Raw genomic sequence first — 5,710 nt, 5'->3', positions numbered from 1 at the left:
CAAGTACTTAAGGCTCAAAAAGAAGTGCTTGATGAAATGAATAGTAAGAAAAATGATTATGCTATTAGAGTGGCTACTAGAACTGGTAGAATGACACAGGAACCTTTGTATCCTGAAGGCCACCCTAAGAGAATCGAGCAAGATTCTCAAAGAAATAATATTGATGTTCCTAGTTCTTCTAAAAAGAAGAAGAAGAAAAATGATAGAACTGTGCAAACTTCTAGTGAACCTATTGCTGAACCACCTGATGATCCAAATGATATATCTATGTCTGATGCTGAAACACAATCTGGTAATGAACATGAACCTAGTAAAAATATTAATGATGATGTTCATGATGATGCTCAACCTAGTAATGACAATGATGTAGAAATTGAACCTGCTGTTGATCTTGATAACCCACAATCAAAGAATCAACGTTATGATAAAAGAGACTTTGTTGCTAGGAAACATGGTAAAGAAAGGGAACCTTGGGTTCAGAAACCCATGACTTTTCCTCCTAAACCATCCAAGAAAAAGGATGATGAGGATTTTGAGCACTTTGCTGAAATGATTAGGCCTATCTTTTTGCACATGCGATTAACTGATGTGCTCAAAACAAATCCTTATGCTAAATATATGAAGGATATCATTACTAATAAAAGAAAGATAGCGGAAGCTGAAATTTCCACCATACTTGCTAATTACACTTTTAAGGGTGGAATACCAAAGAAACTTGGAGATCCCGGAGTACCTACTATACCATGCTCCATTAAAAGAAATTATATTAAAACTGCTTTATGTGATCTTGGAGCCGGTGTTAGTGTTATACCTCTCTCTTTATATCGTAGACTTGACTTGAATAAGTTGACACCTAGCGAAATATCTTTGCAAATGGCTGATAAATCAACTGCTATACCTGTCGGTACTTGTGAGGATGTGCCTGTTGTAGTTGCAAACGTTACTATTTTAACGAACTTTGTTATTCTTGATATTCCCGAGGATGATCGTATGTCTATTATTCTTGGAAGACCTTTTCTTAATACTGCAGGGGCTGTTATTGATTGCAACAAAGGCAATGCCACTTTTCATGTTAATGGTAATGAGCATATGGTACACTTTCCGAGGAAACAACCTCAAGTTCATAGTATCAACTCCATTGGAAAAATTCCATCGATTATAATTGGAGGTTTTGAATTTCCTCTTCCTACTGTCAAGAAGAAATATGATATACTTATTATAGGGGATGTGCATATCCCCGTTGAGGTAACTTAGTGTTATTCGAAATTTCTCCACTTTCATGATTACCGGAATGAGTTTGTTAACAAGACTTGATCAACCTTGTTAGTGGATTCTTTTTGATGAGCATGAGATGGATGAAACTAGAAGCACAAACTTCTGTACCCTCTTTATATTTTCTGTTATTTATATTAAATAAAGTAAAAATAGTATTTTTTCTGTCTGTTATCTGATTATCCGTGCAATATAAAAATTACCCAAAAATAAAAGTCCTCGGAATGACATGCCAATTTAATATGATTTTTTGGGAATATTTGAGGATTTGCTGTTCAAAAATCACCGCGGGAGGAGCTGCCACCTGGCCACGAGGGTGGTGGGCGTGCCCCCCCTATAGGGCGTGCCCCCCTGCCTCGTGGGCCCATGGTGGCCCTCCTCCACTTATCCCAGCACCCATCTTCTTCCTCTGTCTCACACAAACCCGAAAAACCAACTCAAGCACGAGTTCCAGCCACTTTTGCCGTGATATTTGATCTCCTTGCTCAAAGCACCTCTCGCAAAACTGCTTGGGGAGATTGTTCCTTGGTATGTGACTCCTGCATTGGTCCAATTAGTTTTTGTTCTAGTGCTTTATTCATTGCAAATTTAAGCTGCATAGGTGACCATGTTCTTGAGCTTGTATGTCAAATTTATATGGTTTCAAGTAGTTCTAATGCTTGATATAGGCTCTAGGCACTTGTAGGAGTATTTACTATCAGTTTTATTGAGTTTGGTTACTTTTATTTTGAAGTTACTAAAAATTTCAGAATTTTTCAGAGATAAACAATATGTTTAGGAAGATGTTTCAAGGTGATTCCTCTAGGAAGCAAGGACCTAGGATTGCTATGCGCGATGCTGGCGAGGATCCACCAAGAGACGCTCCAGTACGGCCTTGCGAATGGCCGTTGGAAAATTTTATGGACCGTGCGGGAATTAAAGAAGAATTCAAAACATATTTGCGCAATGCCAATCTTGAGAATTTTGAGGCTAACAGATGCCCCCAGTATCATGATCTCACAAGTTCATTTGTGAGGAGGTTTGAGTATTCATCTTCGCGAAATTCTCCTTCAGTCATGTTTGATCTTTATGACAAATCTTATACCATGGACTTAGAGGATTTCACTTCTGCTTGTAAACTTCCATCATGGGGTAGTGTTAGGGATCCCCCTAAATCTGAATTTAGAAACTTTCTTGCTAGTATAACCGTGGGAGAATCTAGAGATATAACGCAGGCTACCATAGGGAGCATTCACTTTCCTGCTATACATTATTTTGCTCTTTTCATCGGCAGATGCATAAATGCTAAGGATGAAGCATGTCACATGTGTGTCCCTGATCTTAGCATTCTTAGGAGTGATGTGTTAGGAGACCAATCTTATCATATGGGAGCCATTGTAGCTCGTAGGTTGCATCATAATAGACATAATGGAGATTTCTTTGGAGGAATTTTTGCAACCCGCTTAGCTTATTTTCTTGAAATAGACATTCGTGAGGGTGATACGGAGCTACCCCCTGCATATTTAGATTATAACTCTATGGCCTCGCACCAGTTTGTCGAGAGGTCTGAATCACCTCTCTTATACCGCTTAATTTTTGATAAACAACGTGTTTTCCATATTACTCTCCCTGCTCCTGCCTTCTTTGATTCACAGGCAAAAGGAAGATATGTTATTACCAGAGAGGAGGCAGAAGAGTACGAGAGGAGAGCAGAGGCAGCTCGACTCCAAGTTGCAGCTCAGCAGGCGATAACCGCTGCACATTAGTATGATCCCAACTATCCTTCCTCATCACAGTACGACCCCAACAACTATTATTATGGATATCCGCCAGGCCAGCCGTGGCCATAGACCAACTTAGGCCAAAAGACTAAGCTTGGGGGAGTACGTATTTCTCACCGACATTACATTCATGTTCACACACACTCATTGCTAGATGTCGGTGCTCATACTTTTTCATTGTAATATCCATGCTAGTTTATTTTCCTTTTCCCGCTTTCTTCTTGTGTGATTGTTAAACCTTAAGGAAAACCAAAAAAATTAGTAGTAGTTTATTTTTCTGCTGTAGTAGTAATAATCAAAAAGAAAACCCAAAAATATTTCACGTTCTTCTTTTGCTTGTTGGGAGCTTTCCCGTGTAAATAGTTTTACTTCTTTTCTTTTCTTTGGGGTCAGTAGGAGAAGACCATAATTAAACTGTTGAAGTGGCTCTTATATGAATTATTGTTGAATTAACCCAAGAGCCCATATTGCCTTGTCTTCTCCTGTTTATTGAATGCTCGCAGATTCCAGCTTAGTCCAATGCACGTGCACTCTTATTATTATTCACACCGTTCGGTCGTGCAAGTGAAATGCAATTATGATGATATATGATGAACTGACTGAGAGGAGAAAAGTTGGTATGAACTCGACCTCTTTTGTTTTTGTAAATATGACGAGTCCCGCGTTCTTGATTCGGCTTATTATGAATAAACATGTTTACAATGACAATTAGAGATCAAAGTTTCTTGTGCCATGCTTGATTAGCTATGAGTTATAATGATTTACCTTGTGTGCCAACATGCTATTAAGATGGTTATGATGTGGTATGATGGGGTGGTATCCTCCTTTGAATGATTTAAGTGACTTGACTTGGCACATGTTCATGCATGTAGTTGAAACAAATCAACATAGCCTTCACGATATTTATGTTCATGGCGGATTATATCCTATTCATGCTTGCATCCAATGTTTATTAATTTTAATGCATGTACATGGATGTTGTCGCTCTCTAGTTGGCCGCTTCCCAGTCTTTTGCTAGCGTTCACCTGTACTAAGCGAGAATACTGCTTGTGCATCCAATCCCTTAAACCCCAAGGTTATTCCAGATGAGTCCACCATACCTTCCTATATGCGGTATCTACCTGCCGTTCCAAGTAAATTTGTATGTGCCAAACTCTAAACCTTCAAATAAACATTCTGTTTTGTATGCTCGAATAGCTCATGTATCAACAAAGGCTGTCCTTATCTTCCGTGTTAGGCGGGTTATTCTCAAGAGGAGTGGACTCCGCTCCTCACTCACGAGAAAATGGCTGGTCACCGGGATGCCCAGTCCCATGCTTTATGCAAACTAAATCAAAATTAATTGCAAACAAAACTCCCCCTGGGACCTGATGTATGTTGGAGGCACTCGTTGTTTCGAGCAAGCCATGGATTGATGCTTGTTGGTGGAGGGGGAGTATAAACTTTACCATTCTGTTTGGGAACCGCCTATAATGTGTTTAGCATGGAAGATATCGCCATCTCTTAGTTGTTACGTTGACAATGAAAGTATACCGCTCAAAATACAATTTATCTCTATTTTAAAACCGAGCTCTGGCACCTCTACAAATCCCTGCTTCCCTCTGCGAAGGGCCTATCCATTTACTTTTATGTTGAGTCATCACCCTCTTATTAAAAAGCACTAGCTGGAGAGCACAACCGTCATTTGCATTCATCACTATTAATTTATGTTGGGTGTGACTATGATTGGATCTCTTTTACCATGAATTACAATGTCTAGTTAGTCCTTGATCTTTAAAGGTGCTTTGCATTTATGTTGTGCGGTCTCAGAAAGGGCTAGCGAGATACCATCTTGTTATATCATATTATGATTGTTTTGAGAAAGTGTAGTCATCCGAGATTTATTATTATGACTTGCTAGTTGATTATGCTATTGATACGAGTAATTATGAGACCTGAGAGTTATTGCAAATGTGGTTAGTTATGATTTATGCTGAAAACTTGAATGCTGGCTTGACATAGTTACAACAACAAGAGCAAACAGAGTTTGTAAAAGTTTTCTTTCTTTCTTTCAGTTCGTCAACTGAATTGCTTGAGGACAAGCAAGGGTTTAAGCTTAGGGGGAGTTGATACGTCTCCGTCGTATCTAACTTTCCAAAAACTTTTGCCCTTTTTTGGACTCTAATTTGTATGATTTGAATGGAACTAACCCGGACTGACTCTGTTTTCAGCAGAATTACCATGGTGTTGTTTTATGTGCAGAAAACAAATATTCTCGGAATGACATGAAACTCCACGGGAGGTCTTAGAAAAAATAATAAAAAATCCTCGCCAAATATGAAGACTAGGGGGCCCACACCCTTTCCATGAGGGTGGGGGGCGCCCCCCTAGGGCGCGCCCCCTACCTCGTGGGCCCCCTGGAGACCCTCCGGCGCCAAATCCAACTCCATATATTTGCTTTTGGAGAGAAAAAAATCAGAGAGAAGAAATCATCACATTTTACGATACGAAGCCGCCACCAAGCCCTAAAACCTCTTAGGAGGGCTGATCTGGAGTCCGTTCGGGGCTCCGGAGAGGGGGATTTGTCGTCGTCGTCATCATCAACCATCCTCCATCACCAATTTCATGATGCTCACCGCCGTGCGTGAGTAATTCCATCATAGGCTTGCTGGACGGTGATGGGTTGGATGAGATTTATC

The sequence above is a fragment of the Triticum dicoccoides genome, chromosome 4A, assembly GCF_002162155.2.
Source record: "Triticum dicoccoides isolate Atlit2015 ecotype Zavitan chromosome 4A, WEW_v2.0, whole genome shotgun sequence".
NCBI classification, from domain to species: Eukaryota; Viridiplantae; Streptophyta; class Magnoliopsida; order Poales; family Poaceae; genus Triticum; species Triticum dicoccoides.
The sequence above is the reverse complement of the archived record's forward strand: the minus strand, read 5'-3'. Positions refer to the sequence as shown.